The sequence below is a fragment of the Moschus berezovskii genome, chromosome 20 (genome assembly GCF_049115385.1).
Source record: "Moschus berezovskii isolate FMDL1 chromosome 20, NW_MosBer_1.0, whole genome shotgun sequence".
Classification (NCBI taxonomy): domain Eukaryota; kingdom Metazoa; phylum Chordata; class Mammalia; order Artiodactyla; family Moschidae; genus Moschus; species Moschus berezovskii.
This window is the reverse complement of record NC_142479.1, coordinates 24,814,014-24,830,518: the sequence shown is the minus strand read 5'-3', so window position 1 is coordinate 24,830,518 and position 16,505 is coordinate 24,814,014.

Below are 16,505 nucleotides of genomic sequence, written 5' to 3'. Positions count from 1 at the left end.
CCCTGCATATACCTAAAGAGAATAGGTGGGACTAACTGCCCTTTATCTTCTGCCTTGGACTTTCTCAGTATTGCATGGGTATTGGGTTCTCCCCACACATCTCATTTGGGCTTCCCTGGTGGCTCAGCTGGGAAAGAATCCGCCTGCAATGCGGGAGACCTGGGTTCCATCCCTGGGTTGGGAAGATCCCTTGGAGAAGGGAAAGGGTACCCACCCAGTATTCTGACCTGGAGAATCCCCATGGACAGAGGAGCCTGGCGGGCCAGAGTCCATGGCATGGCAAAGAGTCAGGCATGACTGAGCGACTAAGCACAGCAAATGAGAAGTCCACACACTGGCCAAACCAGACTCAGCTAGACCACATGACACACATGTGCCCTTCCCAGCCATTTTTCTCACAGGAAAGAAAGACAAGCCTTGGCCGCTGACAAATGTTTATTGAGCTCTAACTATGAGCCCTGTGCTTCCCAGACGCTGGGCTGGGAACACCCAGGGATTAGCAGGCACTGTCTCTGGGAGCTTAAGGCTTAGAGTGAAGGCAGGAGGGAGAATCCCTGGGTGGGACTGATTGGCCAGGGAACAGATGAGTGACCTCTGGCCCGAAGGTGGAGATCCTGGTCCAGAAAAGGGCTTGAATGCCACTTTGGGCTTTAGGAATAGACAAAGTTACATTTTACTGGGAGCCCTGCTCCTCTTCAAAGCCCTGAGCACTGTCCAGCTTTACCAGTCTTCCCACTCCACATGTACGGTGGAGTGGGGTCATAAGTCACCCTCACCCCCTATCCTAACCCTAACCCCTTTGCATTGATCCATCAGCCCTCAGGATCTCCTTACTACAAGGGCCCCGCTCCACTGTCACAGTCTGTACCGATGAATCTGCTATATCCCCAAGCAGCCATTCAAGTCTTAGCTCAGACCCCTTGCTGGCTGTGTGACTTGGTTGGAGAGACTGGCTACCCTATCTGAGCTCTCTTGTCTGTTAGAGTAGATGTTCCTACTTTCCTGAGCTATTGCAAGACAGAGAGGTGACTGTAAAAAGATTTGTGATCTGCAGTGCTACAAAGGGTGATTTATGTGATATCTAGAGTCTATAACTCTTTCGGAGCTCTGGTCCCAACCCCATAAGCCCAGGTTCCAGGCTCCGAGTTCCTGGAGGCTGAGGTCTTGGAGCTCAGGCCCCTCTAAAAGGGTTCCACTGCCAGCCTCAGTGAGCCGCACGGGTTGGGCTGCAGTGACTAGCCGTCACTCCGGCTTTGCCAGGCTGTTGAGGGTGCTGTCCAGTCCTCAGTGCTGAAGTGGCGCTGCCCCTCTGGTTGCCTACCTGCCCCAACATGCAGCTGCCCCTGCCTCCAGCCTCCTAACAGAACTCACACCAAAATCCAATGTTTTCCCACTGATCCAATACTCCGAAGGATTCTTTGTATCCCTCAGCAGTTGTGACCACTGCTGGTTTGAATCGGAAGTGTCCCAGAAAGTCCACCCTTAACAGGGAAGGACAGAGGTCAGTGACTTGAATCCCATGCTCTCTGGCATCAGTACTAATTCCCCTGCTATGGACATCACCACTGCCCACCCGGACTTTTCCTGTGAGGTGTATTTGGGGGCTGAGGCCATGCAGAGTTTCCACAATTTTCAGGGGCTCAACCTGACCCCTTCCACATCCATACCATGCTGACTGCCCTACCTTCGGGTTCAGAGATGGTGACTCCAGCAAAAAAAAAAAAAAAAAAACTTCCTGGAATTCCTCTCATGCACATTCCATTCAGTAGAAAGACCTCTTCTACTCTGGGTGACCCCCATCTTCCAAGGACCGACCCCTCCCGCTCCAATATCCAGGAAAGGAGGTGGCTCAGCTGTGATGGCGGGGAGGTTGGGCAACACCAAGAAGCCGCGACAGAAGCCTGGTACAGCTCCTCTGGGCAGTGGCTAGTTCAGAGTAGAAAGACAAGAATGACGCTGGGCCCAACAACTAGATGTCCTCACTGATTTGCCCTGGCTCTCTATGGTCCTTCATCACGCCCTCCTAGCAGCTAAGGCTGCCTCGCGTCTTCCCAGCGGCAGCTTGAGGCGCAGAGCAGAACCTGGAGAGAGGAGAGGTATTAGTAAAGGCAGAATGGTTTCCAGAGCCCCGCTGCCTGGCCGGCGCTGTCCAGCACATTCCAGGCAGGCCCCGCCCGGCGCCGACACCGAAGACTGGAGACGTTGTCTTCAACGTGGAGGCCCAGGTCCGGCACGGAGCACCGCCAGAGGGCGCCCCAGATCGAGATTGGTCCAGGCGCGCCCAGCGCCTGAGCAGGTCTGCAGCGCCTCTCGCACCCGACCTTGCACCTTGCGTGGGAGGCAACACTGACCACGCAGGGAAAAGCAAACCCAGGCCTGGCCTGCACAAGAAAGAGGGTCAAGAGTGCGGAGTTGAAGCCGACGACAGGATGGGCAGCAGTGACTCTTCCATGAAAACAAGGCCCACGCCAGGCCAGCCGAGAGCTCCAAATGCTCCTGGCTGTCCAGCAAGAGTTCCCGGGGTTGCCCCCCCGGCCAGCACCTCTTGGTAACCCCTGGAGCAGAGATCCAGCTGGAAGCGGGCCACCCCATATTATCTTGATGAAAGCTTAATAGTACTTCTGGAGATTTCAGGTTGCTAACTAGAGCGCACCCAGTGCCCTGCGTCTTTCCTGATGACTTGGTGGGGTGGGCATATAGACTGCATGATGCCTGTATCCCAGGCCAGAGGTTGATAAAGCTGGCCTCCCTGTGGAGCTGTGCTCAATCTCAGCTTCTTTCTACAGTCCTAATACCTCTAACCCTCCACCCTCTTGGTTGCACCAAGAGAAGGGTCTACAGTGGTGTGTTTAGGAACCTATACTTACTGGTTTCATCTCCTCCCTTCCACTCACTCTCTGGGATCTGAGAGAGTGCTTCAGAAGTTAAAGGGGCTGAGGTTGTTGGTATGAATCAAATAAAGACAGCCTGAAATTCTGGTGGAGTGGTTTCCAAGTTATCTGATTTCAACTCTCTGCATGTTATTTTATCTTGCAATGGCATTGATTCCCCAAGTCGAGACAGTGACAGTCTGAGCTTCCATTAGACAACAGAACAGAAGACATAGGGGCTTCCCTGCTGGGCCAGTTGTCAACAATCTGCCTTGCGATGCAGGGGACGCGGCTTTTGATTCCTCATCAGGGAACTAAGATCCCACGTGCTATGAATCAGTTAAGCTCCTGCACTTCAACTAGAGAGTCTGTGTGCTGCAACCAAAGAGCCTGTGTTATGAGAGTAAGACCCAACACAGTCAAAAATATAGTTTTTAAAAATGTTTTTAAAAAAGAGAGAAAGTAATTGCATTATCTCAGCAGAACCAGTAGAAGAGCACAGACCTTACAGGTCACCACCACTCAAACCCCCACTTTCATTTTCTCATGCCTTCTCCCACTTGCAAGTCAACATACATACATCTCTTACCATACATTCCCTAGAACAGAGATCAAAGGAATCAAATAAAAATAAAAGCCTTGAGATTCTTTCATCAGCAGATCTGCACAGGAAAGTTATTCAGGCGATAGGAAAATGATATCAGATGCAAATTAAAATCACAATATAATACCATAAATGTACAAGAGTAACTAAAATTACAAAGATTGGCAATACCGAGTGTTGGCAAGGAGGCTGCTATGAACTGGACATTTGTCCCCCCTCCAAAATTCATATGCTGAAATCCCAGCCCCCAATATGATAGTATTAAGAGGTGGGCGGGGCCTTTGGTAGGTGATAAGATCACTGGAAAAGACTCTGATGCTGGGAGGGATTGGGGGCAGGAGGAGAAGGGGACAACAGAGAATGAGATGGCTGGATGGCATCACTGACTCGATGGACATGAGTTTGAGTGAACTCCAGGAGTTGGTGATGGACAGGGAGGCCTGGCATGCTGTGATTCATGGGGTCTCAAAGAGTCGGACACGACTGAGTGACTGAACTGAACTGAACTGAATTTCCTGAGTTGCTGTTCCCTGGTTTTTCCCCATAGGTTATTACAGTTGGAATGATGGTCCCATGATGCTTCAGGTCCTGCCCAGCACTGCCCCTCCCCTGTCTTGCTGTGTGGCTTGGGACGGTTTGCAGCCCCTCTCTGGGCCAGTAGCCCGACTGTACCGTGTACAGGACTGTACACTGTAGGACTGGGCAGGTGTAGCAAGAAGTGTTGGTGTGTGTGCAGAGCCGGTTGCCCCGGCTCACGTCACTGGCATAACAGGTCCTGGCACTGGGGTCAGGAGGATGTGTACCAATGGCTGAGAACCAGTCCCCCACCTCACAGCCACAGCAAACCCCAGGACAGTGTCCAAAAACAAACGCAAGGCTCCCAGGACCCTGAGAGCTTGTCTGGAGTTTGGCTGGGTCAGGTAACGAAAGCTCCAGGCTCTGTTTTCCAGCCCAGGCCATCCTCCCTTGAAGAAAAAAGGGTGAGGCTGGTCTCCTGACAAATATTTATGGAGCTGCTTCTGCTATGTGCCCAGAGGGCCACTGGGGCCATGGGGAGAAGCCTTTCCTGGGGGTGGGGGTAGGGTGGGGAGATGGAGAAGGGTGCAAACCAGTGACCTGCCCTGTGGCCTCTGCACCCAGGGTGCATAGTCCAGGATGAGGGGTCCCAGCTGGGGAGACCTAGCCCATTTGGAAGTTCTGGGTTCAGGAGCCTTCGGGCGTGGACTGGTCAAAAATTAGTCCCCATAGAGGAGCTGTGATCAGCCTAGAGCGGCCAGGCTCAGGACTTAATCATGCTTTAACAGGAAACTTGCATCTCATCTCAGCCTCAGAGGGGATCCCAGACTGTTCAGGTTTCTTGTGCCAAGTGCACTCGCCCTTCCAGAGCCTTAGTTTGTCACCTTCTTTGCCTTCCCTTCTTTGGTCAAATTGCTGGCCCACACTAGGGCCACGATGCCTTGCCCCCCCCCCCCGACTTCCCCCGCTCAGAGCCTGCCCGGAAACCCAGCCCTTTCCCCTGGGTGAGTTCTGGTTAAGAGATGAATCTTGTTCCCGTCGGGCCCCACCCCACTGCTCCAAAGGCGTTGTCCAGCCCACAGTGCTGAAGCGTCCTGGGCCCCACCGACTGAGAACAGACAGCAGTCCTGCCTGCACCCGCCATTCCCATTCTGGCAGGCTCTGGCCTTGTTCACACTGGCCTAATAATTCACAAGGATCCTTGTCTGCCTAGCGGGTTTAAACTGGGATCGCCTCAGAGGCCTGAGCCCCTTGAGAGGGCCCAGGGAGAGCCTATGTTTGCCTGGGGGGTCAAATGACTCCAGAGTGGACAATAGTCAATTTTTGTGCTCCATCCTGAAACCAGTAGAACTATGGGCATCTCCATGGACCCCTTTCGACTTGGCCTCTGAGTTCTATGGGGAGACTGGGCCCAAAGGAGTGTCCACTCACTTTGAAGGAACTCAATTATTCCCACTTGCATCCAAACCCAGCAAGCCCTACTACCTGAGTGGGGTAGAGTGAGTCAGATATACCTATTCCCTGCAGTAAAGATGTCTCTCCCTCCACTCTAGATGACCTTGACTTCTGTGGGTGTTCACAGCCCCTCCCCACAACCCAATGTCCAGACAGGTAGGCGAAATCAGGTGTCCCCAGTGAAGAGCTCTGCAACTTGGAGTCCCAAATCTTGTCCTTGAAGGAGTAAATGACTCAGTTGCTTAGTTGACTTGAGTGTAACTGTGTTGGCCGTGATACTGAACAGCATGAAGAAGCTGGCTACAGGGCAGAAATTAGTCCAAAACAGAGGGTTGGTGAAGGAGCAGACCCCTGGTGCCTAGGACCAAGCCCACACTGGACCTACCATGCTCTGGCTCACCCTGTGACCCCACAGGGTCATTAAGGCAGCCAAGAACTCAGTCCTACCTCCTAATCATCAGCCAAGCCTCTTTTTAGGCTGAGAGAAAGAAGAAGTAGAAGTCTAAACAAGAGAGTTTTAAGAGGATGTTCCAAAGGAGCTGAGTGTGACCAGCATTCATTTGGCAAAAGTAAATATCAGGTTCTGGTCTCCTCAGATTCGTGTAGGATCCAAGTCCAGTGCCCACAACTGCCAGGCAACTCCAGTTTAAGGCTCTCCGGGGCGTATAGTACATTCTGGCTGGATGTGGCTTGAAGAGCCCCAGGGGACAATGCACAATGGCAGGGCTGAGTTCACACCAAGAGGAAGGGCAGGCAGCAGCCTCAAGACTGTTGAATCATCTCAGAATGAGGATTCTTAAAACTGGCTATTGTGCTGCACGGTGAATCAAGTTGCTTGACCCCCTCTTTATTCACCCTGGATGAGTGCCTGAAGATGGTTGTGTGGGACAGGAGGGGACAGTCGCCCACAGAAGGAGATGGTCTAACCCCACCTCTCAACACATGGGCCCCATACTGTAGCCCCCATGTGCTGTGCTAAGTCACTTCAGTCATGTCTGACTCTTTGTGACCCTATGGACTGTAGCCCGCCAGGCTCCTCTGTCCATGGAATTCTCCAGGCAAGAATACTGGAGTGGGTTGCCATGTCCTCCTCCAGGGGATCTTCCCAACCCAGGGATCAAATCTGTGTCTCTGATGTCTCATGCATTGGTAGGTGGATTCTTGACCACTAGTGCCACAAGGGCAACTCGTCGGCAATGAATTAATCACTAATGTTGTCCAGGGCATCACAGTGACCTCAAGAAGCAAAGTGGATATTACTAACCCATTAGGTAGATGAGAAAACAGGGGCAGAGAAGGCATGGTGCAGTCACCAAAACCCCAGAGAAAGTCCAACTTTGTGTGTGTGTGTGTGGTGGGCACAGTTTGTGGGATCTTAGTTCCCCAGCCAGAGATGGAACGTGGAGCCACAGCAGTAAAAGTGCCAAGTTCTAATAACCACTGGACCACCAGAGAATTTTCCCAACTTTCTGCTCTTCAGCTTATTGCAACACCCTCCTTCCTGACCCCAGATCTCTGCTTCATCCATCAAGGAGCTGATGCTAATGGAGGTCCCTTCCATCAGCGCCAAACAGCTCTGGTTACCATGGTAACAAATAACCACTCCAGGCTCTCAACAACGGAATCCTAAGAGGACACAGGGAAGGCTCCTGTGGCCGGAGGGTCAACAGGCCAGACCTTGGGTGAACACGCCTACAGCCATGGCAAGGACGTGGACAGCAGCCAAGAAGGAAGGGGGCTGCTGGGCAGACCCTGGGGAGGGGAGGGGGCCTGGAGAGAGTTCTGACACCTCCTTCATGTGCTGGGCCCTCAGGCAGTGAGCCAGAAGTGCTGTCTAAGCTGCTCATTGCAGTAGTTGAGTCAGAGCTATGCCAGGCTCTTGGGGAAGACTATGAATCCAAATATATCCAGCAGGACTGGCAGAATGAGGGAAAGCGAGGGGCTACTGCAGGGACTTCCCTAAAGTCCAGCATGATAGGGATCCTGCCAAACTGAATGATCAGGCATCCAAGTGAGCTAGAATTCCACAACCTGAATTACCTGGGGGAAGGTTGGGAACATCAAACTGGGCAGGGTACAGAGCAATAAAAACTCCCTTACACATCTCCGGGGGGTCCCCATTCCCTCTTCTGCCTCCATCCCCAATTCTGTATCCCCTCATCCCCCCCAAAGCAGACAGAATTGGAGGCTAAGGCTGAGAAAAATTTCCCAGAAAGGGGATTTATAGAATAGATTTTTAAAAACAGCTAAGAAACTTAGATGATTAAACTTCATATTAGTAAGAGTTCTAGAAAGAGAAAATGGTAGGACTATTTTTTTAACCCCCATAATGGAAGAGCATGAGTTGACAGGTTGAAGGGACTCATACCGTAAAACACACAATGAATAAAAAATACCACACAAGGCACAGCACTGACAATGGCTTCCCCAGTGGCTCAGTGGTAAAGAATCCACCTGCCAATGCAGGAAACATGGGTTCGGTCTAGGTCGGGAAGATCCCCTGGAGGAGGAAATGGCAACCCAGTCCAGTATTCTGGGCAATCTCATGGACCGAGGAGCCTGGTAGGCTATAGTTCATGGTGTCGCAAAAGAGTCGCACATGACTAAGCCGCTGAACACAGGAACACATAAAGAAGTCCTAAAACTTTCTGCCATAAGGGTAGTGTCATCTGCATATCTGAGGTTATTGATATTTCTCCCAGCAATCTTGATTCCAGCTTGTGCTTCTTCCAGCCCAGCGTTCCTCATGATGTACTCTGCATATAAGTTAAATAAGCAAGGTGACAATATACAACCTTGACGTACACCTTTTCCTATTTGGAACCAGTCTGTTGTTCCATGTCCAGTTCAAGGTTGGCTTGAAGCTCAACATTCAGAAAACAAAGATCATGGCATCTGGTCCCATCACTTCATGGGAAATAGATGGAAAAACAGTGGAAACAGTGTCAGACTTTATTTTTTTGGGCTCCAAAATCACTGCAGATGCTGATTGCAGCCATGAAATTAAAAGACGCTTGCTCCTTGGAAGGAAAGTTATGACCAACCTTGATAGTATATTAAAAAGCAGAGACATTACTTTGCCAACCAAGGTCCATCTAGTCAAGGCTATGGTTTTTCCCGTGGTCATGTATGGATGTGAGAGTTGGACTGTGAAGAAAGCTGATTGCCGAAGAATTGATGCTTTTGAACTGTGGTGTTGGAGAAGACTCTTGAGAGTCCCTTGGACTGCAAGGAGATCCAACCAGTCCATTCTAAAGGAGATCAATTCTGGATGTTCATTGGAGGGACTGATGCTAAAGCTGAAACTGCAATACTTTGGCCACCTCATGCGACGAGTTGACTCACTGGAAAAGACTCTGATGCTGGGAAAGGTTGGGGGCGGGAGGAGAAGGGGACGACGGAGAATGAGATGGCTGGATGGCATCACCGACTCTGTGGACATGAGTTTGAGTGTACTCCGGGAGTTGGTGATGGACAGGGAGGCCTGGCGTGCTGTGATTCATGGGGTCGCGGAGAGTCGGACACGACTGAGCAACTGAACTGAACTGACTGAACTGAAAACTTTCTGCAAAAGAAGTAATCAGACACTAGGGACTATAAATTGTTACAGCACATGAGAAGAAAACCCCAAACGTCGGAGGGAAAATTATCTCCAACTTAGGAATTATCTCATTCAAACATCAACCAAATGTGAGGATAGAAAGAAAATATCATTAGATGTTGAAGGTCTCAAAAACTTACCTTCCATGTGCCTCTACCAGGAAACTGCCAGAGAACCTGCTCCACAAAAAACACAAAGAAGGGAACTAAAGGAACTTCCCTGGGGGTCCAGTGGTTAAGATACCACCTTGCAATGCAGAGGATGCAGGGTTCCATTCCTAGTTAGAGACTAAAATTCCATATATTACAGGGCAATTAAGCCCACACACCAGAAATACTGACCCTGCAAGCTCTAGATCCCATGCTCCTCAATAAGAGAAGGCCCCACTAGCACCAGTGAAGACCCAGAAGAGCTTAAAAAAAAAATAAAAATCTAAGAATGAGGAAGCTATGGGATCCAGAAAAAGAGGACCTATTCTAGGAAGGGGCCTGGGGACCCCCAGATGAAGGGGTAGAGATGCTCTCGGGGGAGCGACATAGCAGCAGCACCAGGCAGTTCCCAATCCAAACAGGAGCAGGAGGTCTAGGAGCCTCCAGGATTTTGCAGGGTAAGGAGGCTGGAGGCACATATGAGCCCGTCAGCATGATCAACGGTGTTTTCTGGCTCCTGAGGTCAGATCGGGACTTAATTAATAATAGGCGTACAGAAATGGAATAGAGAGCCCAGAAATACGCCTACACTATATGGTTAACTGATTTTTTTTTTTTTTGGCCACATTGCAGGACTTACAGGATTTTAGTTCCCTGACCAGGGACAGAACTCTTGTTTGCTGCAGTGGAAGCATGGAGTCTTAACCACTGGACCACCAGGGAATTCCCAGTCAACTGATTTTTGACAAATGCACCAAAGCAATTCATTGGGGGGCGGGGGGTGGGGGAAGGGGCAGGAAGGGGGTGGGTGAGGAAACAATCTTTGCTATATGCGCCCTCCCCCAAAAAATTCAACTACAATCCTACACTACATAGAAAAGTTAACTCAAAATGGATCGTGGACCTAAACATATGGAGCAATGGCAAGCCATTCCAGTACTCTTGCCTGGAAAATCCCATGGACGGAGGAGCCTGGTAGGCTGTAGTCCATGGGGTCGCTACGAGTCAGACATGACTGAGTGACTTCACTTTCACTTTTCACTTTCACACATTGGAGAAGGAAATGGCAACCCACTCCAGTGTTCTTGCCTGGAGAATCCCAGGGATGGGGGAGCCTGGTGGGCTTCCGTCTATGGGGTCACACAGAGTCGGACACGACTGAAGTGACTTAGCAGCAGCAGCAGCAACGTTCTAAAAGAAAACAGGAGTGATAAAGCGTTTGGGAAAGAGTTCTGAAATGTGGCATAAAATGCATGGGCTACAAAAGAAACTAAGCAAGTGAAAAATAGGTCAACTATTAACTACAGGAAAAACAAAATATTTTACAAAATAGGAAATGCAATTCTGTTGTATAACAAGGTTCTGTTGTGAACAGTATTCGCATGCTCATTGACTGGTTCCAAATAGGAAAAGGAGTACGTCAAGGTCGTATATTGTCACCCTGATTATTTAACTTATATGCAGAGTACATCATGAGGAACGCTGGGCTGAAAGAAGTACAAGCTGGAATCAAGATTGCCAGGAGAAATATCAATAACCTCAGATATGCAGGTGACACCACCCTTATGGCAGAAAGTGAAGAGGAACTAAAAAGCCTCTTGGTGAAAGTGAAAGAGGAGAGTGAAAGGTTGGCTTGAAGCTCAACATTCAGAAAACAAAAATCATGGCATCTGGTCCCATCACTTCATGGGAAATAGATGGGGAAACAGTGGAAACAGTGTCAGACTTTATTTTTCTGGGCTCCAAAATCACTGCAGATGGTGATTGCAGCCATGAAATTAAAAGACGCTTACTCCTTGGAAGGAAAGTTATGACCAACCTAGATAGCATATTAAAAAGCAGAGACATTACTTTGCCAACAAAGGTCCGTCTAGTCAAGACTATGGTTTTTCCAGTGGTCATGTATAGATGTGATAGTTAGACTGTGAAGAAAGCTGACTGCTGAAGAATTGATGCTTTTGAACTGCGGTGCTGAAGAAAACTCTTGAGAGTCCCTTGGACTGCAAGGAGATCCAACCAGTCCATTCTAAAGGAGATCAGTCCTGGGTGTTCACTGGAAGGACTGATGCTAAAGCTGAAACTCCAATACTTTGGCCACCTCATGCGACAAGTTGACTCACTGGAAAATACTCTGATGCTGAGAGGGATTGGGGGCGGGAGAGAAGGGGACGACAGAGAATGAGATGGCTGGATGGCATCACCAACTCGATGGACGTTGAGTTTGAGTGAACTCCGGAGTTGGTGATGGACAGGGAGGCCTGGCGTGCTGTGATTCATGGGGTCGCAAAGAGTCGGACACAACTGAGCGACTGAACTGAACTGAATACTAAAGGAATGAAAAAAAAATTAATGAAAGGATGGGACCTCCTTGGTGATTCAGTGGCTAAGACTCCAGGCTCCCAAATGCAGCAGGTCTGGGTTTGATCCCTGGTCAGGGAACTGGATCCCATATGCTACAACTAAGACCCAATAAATAAGTATCCAATAAAAATAATGAGATTAACTCCCTGGCAGTCCTGGGGTTAGGACTCGGCAGTCTCTGTGTTTCTGTGTTGGGACCTAGGTTCAATCCTGGTCAGGGAATGAAGATTTGAAAGGCAAGCAATGTGGCAAAAAATAATAATAATAATAAAATACCGAATATAGTTCCCTGTGCTACACAGTAGGACCTTATTGTTTATCTATTTTATACATAGCAGTGTGTATATGTTAATCCCAAGTTCCTAATTTATCCTTTCCCAACCCTAGATAATGTAAGATTTAAATTCAGTTCTGCCAGGACCCATACTGAACATGGGGAAGAAATACAGGGAATGAGGCCTTGCACTCCTAGTCCTGACAGATCAGGGAAAGGCCAACACAGTCTCTGAAACAGAGAACCCCAGCCTCTACCTAACATGTCCTCTACATCCTTTGATGGATACCAGGAAGGGTGTACAGGGATTCCAGATACCTCCTCAATGCCTGTTGAAATTAATCGCAACACAAAATAAGTCTTGATCAGTAGTCTGAACTCCCAACCTAGATCTCTGCAACGGAGAGCAGGCAGAGACAGGAAAAGTCCCCTTACTGCCAGGCTTGAAAAAGCTTCAGCCCCTCAGCCCCACCCTCCAAGTCCTCCCAGAGTTATGGAGGGAGTCCTGGGGCAGGAGCCAGCAGGGAGGGGGCTGGAAGTAATCACTGGAGATTGGGGAGGGGGGACGCTCCTTGGCAGACAGTGGGGCAAACTTCTGCCTCTAAATATTCTGAATTAGCAGCAAACATAACAAGTACATAACATCCCTGTATCACAGATGACGCATATTCTCCTCTGGCCTGGTGTCCCCAGTTCCCAGATCCCAGGCACGGGAACCCAGGCTCACACCAGCAGGAGGGTGGGACCAGAGTTTCTGTGGACTTTCCAAGTGTTTACTCGCATTCCTGTGGGTCCCTGAGGGCCCAGCTGAGGCTCCCAGTGTCTGCCGAGGAAGAGAAAAATGTCCAGCCTTTGACAAACAGAACTGATCTGATGTTCACAGACCTCAAACACTCAGAGCCAGGTCTCTGGCTGGACATTTCACGTCCTTCTGTTGGACATAAACAATCACAGGATACCGACCTCACACAAAGTTACTCTGAGAACATGATAAATTGAGACACAATAAAGCCAGTTTATAATTTTGTCCAAGAACCGACCAAAATAAGGTCACCGTGTTGTTCAGTCGCTCAGTCGTGTCAGACTCTTTGCAACCCCATGAACTGTAGCATGCCAAACCTCCCTGTCCTTCACCGTCTCCCAGAGTTTGCTCAAACTCACGTCCACTGAGTCGATGATGCCATCTAACCATCTCATCCTCTGCTGTCCCCTTCTCCTGCCCCCAATCTTTCCCAGCATCAAGGTCTTTTCCAATGAGTCACTGTGTTGCCACCCATAAAATAGTAATCTTAAACACACTCCTCTTATGGCTAAAATTAGTGACTGCTATATTTTTAGAAATTGTATTGAGACATAATTCACATACAATTCATCCATTTAAAGTGTACTTTGACATGAGACAGATCTGAATCAGAACACTGGATCGGCCACTGCTAACTAAGTGACTTCAGGCTCGTCCCTGAACCTCTCTGAGCCTTGCATTCCTCATGTATAAAATGGGGTGATACCACCCACACTGCAGGGTTGTAAGAGTTAAAAACTGACACTGGGAATACTAGGCCAATGCAGTCACACTGAACCAGTCCAGTTAAAGGATTCCAGCTGTTTGCAGTCCGGTGCTGGGAAATGTCAAAACAGAGTTTAGCTTCCAAGTTTCTATTAAGAGGGCTGGAAAATCTGAAGTTATGGGGAAATAATTTTTTTTTAATTCATTGAAATATAAAAAATTTTTTTCTAAGGTCAAAGGAATAAAGGAGAATCCTTTCTTCCAGGGTCCCTGTTCCCTGAGCTCCTTGTCCCTGCCCCCAGTGCAGACCAGGCTTCTGGGTGCAAATATCTGCCTCTGGCCTCTGGGGTTGGCCCTAGCCCATAATTCCATGAATATGAGAGGCCTTCAGAGGAAGCCGGTGCTTCTGGCCTCAGTGATTACACTGTCCAAAGGGTAGGACACAGCTAGACTGGGATCACATTCATCAGAGAACAGCCTCAGGGAACGTGTGGGTGATTGTGGCTCCACCTCAAAGGCAGGCAGCAAAGCCCATGAACCCACAGGGAAAGCTGGGACAATCAATGGCTAGTCTCTAACCCTGCTGGGCTGCCCTTCTGGGCTGTAGGCTTGGATTATTTATATCAATACAGCTAGGAGTTTTCCAGAGCCCCTTTACTTTTTTTTTTGCCACACCATGCTGCTTGCAGGATCTCAGTTCCCCCACCAGGGATGGAACCCCTGCCTCCTACAGTGGAGGCTGGTGTCCTAATCACAGGACTGCTAGGGAAGTCCCCCTCCCATCCCACCCCTTTCTTCTTTAAACCTGCTAGCTAAGTGTTCTGGCATCTCCTCTGAGTTCTTAATTAATTTCCCGTTCAGTTCAGTTCAGTTCAGTTCAGTCGCTCAGTCGTGTCCGACTCTCTGCGACCCCATGAATCACAGCACGCCAGGCCTCCCTGTCCATCACCAACTCCCAGAGTTCACTCAAACTCCTGTCCATCGAGTCGGTGATGCCATCCAGCCATCTCATTCTCTGTCGTCCCCTTCTCCTCCCGCCCCCAACCTTTCCCAGCATCAGAGTATTTTCCAGTGAGTCAACTCGTCGCATGAGGTGGCCAAAGTATTGCAGTTTCAGCTTTAGCATCAGTCCTTCCAATGAACACCCAGGATTGATCTCCTTTAGAATGGACTGGTTGGATCTCCAGAGAATTGAGTTATTTGTTGCCAGTTTGTTCTCTCAGATGGGATGGTATTTATTAACTTTTTGCTATTGTTGTGATTTTTGTTGTTGTTATTTCAAATCTTACTCGAATTTGTCCCCCTTTCAGCTGAGGAAATGGTGACCAGGTGACCAATGGTCACCAATGTTCCAAGGTCGCCGTTTTGTGTATTATGAGCAACAAAGAAAGAGAAGGAATATGCTCGGAGAAAATGATTTCTTTTGAAAACCACTGCTTCGATATCTACACTGAAGGTGCAGAGTTATAAGTGAGTTTTAGCGATGGTACCAACAGCGCCTGAGAGCCTCAGGAGGGCCTCTGAGTGAGGCAAGGAGGCGCCAGACTGAGGACGAGCTTGACGAGATTTCGGCCTCACAGCTGCGAGAAGCGAGGGAAGCCCCGGGCCCCGCCCGGCCTGCCGCTCTCGCCGAGCTCCCGAAGACCGGCCGGCGTACCTGGGCTCTGAGTATACAGCGAGCCAAACGGCGCCGGGTCCCCGCCCGGATCAGCCAGCGCCGCGCCAAGCCCCGCCCACTGCCCCGCCTCCGCCTCGCTCCTCTCCGAGCCAGAGCCAATCAGCGCTCAGCGACGCCGGGCAGGGAGACCAATCGATCGGTCTCGCTTTTCACTCAAGACTAGAAGTAGAGCGTCGTGCACTCGATCCGAGGTAGGTCCCGGGACCCAGGCAGAAACTTGGCTAAACTGGAGGCCCTCGCTGGCTGGTTGCCTCATGGGTGTCAGAGAGGTCGAGGTTCCTTCACGTGGAAGGAAATTGTTCTCGAATAGTTCAGTTCCGAGAACACTATACTAGGCCCTCCCCTTACCTCGCCGTGTGGCTTCAGGGCAGATATCTCTTCTGTCTGGGTCTTATAAAATGAACCAGTGGAACAAAAACGCTCCCTACAGTCTCTCTTTTATCCTGGCCCAGCAAGCCCAGGATCAGCGCCAGTGTGGCTGATATCAGTGGTCTCACCTTGGCCTGGGCCATCTGAAGCTTTTCCAGCAGTAACACAATGCTGCTGCTGCTGCTGCTGCTAAATCGCTTCAGTCGTGTCCGACTCTGTGCGATCCCATAGATGACAGCCCACCAGGCTTCCCCGTCCCTGGGATTCTCCAGGCAAGAACACTGGAGTGGGTTTCCATTTCCTTCTCCAACACATGAAAGTGAAAAGTGAAAGTGAAGTCGCTCAGTCGTGTCCAACTCTTTGTGACCATGGACTGCAGCCTACCAGGCTCCTCTGTCCATGGGATTTTCCAGGCAAGAGTACTGGAGTGGGGTGCCATTGCCTTCTCCAGTAACACACTACAGCCAGGTTATCCCCAGTCAGTTTTCTGGAGATGGAAAGCAATTTTCCCCATCTGTTCATGTCTTTTTAAAAAACTTTAACATTGGCCCTCTGCTACTTTGCTCGGTGACCTGGGACAAATCACAGCCCATCTCTAGGCCTATAGTCCTGTCAAAGAAGTTCAGAACACCTGAGACCATAAGGTTCCCCCCCCCCATGGCATTTTTATAACACTGCCAATATATCCTACAACTGAATAGACCCAAATTGGGGCCAGCAGGGAGCAGTCATTTCACTGAGGCTCTCCCTGGGTGATCCGCAGCCACTGGCCCTTAGGAGCCCACCTTTCCTCAGTCCATGCTACCCATGCTGAGTAAAACAAGACAACGCTTGATTGATAAATTCTTGTGGGGCTCCTACTGTATTCTACTGTGTAGTGCTGCTATGGAAGAAACCAACCTAATTCCTATCTCAAGGAAGCTCAGGGCCTTGTTGAGAGAGACTGACAAGGGTAGACAGGAGAGTTCTGCAGAATAACATTGGCTACAAAAGCAGGGATGGAGGTGTTGGAGCTAGGACATTTCAGGCCAAAGGGGATTCCTGACTGGGCAGAGTTTTCCGGGTGGGTAGAATCAGAAATTCCAGGAAGTTGAAATAGTGAGGAGGTGGAACCCTGGGAC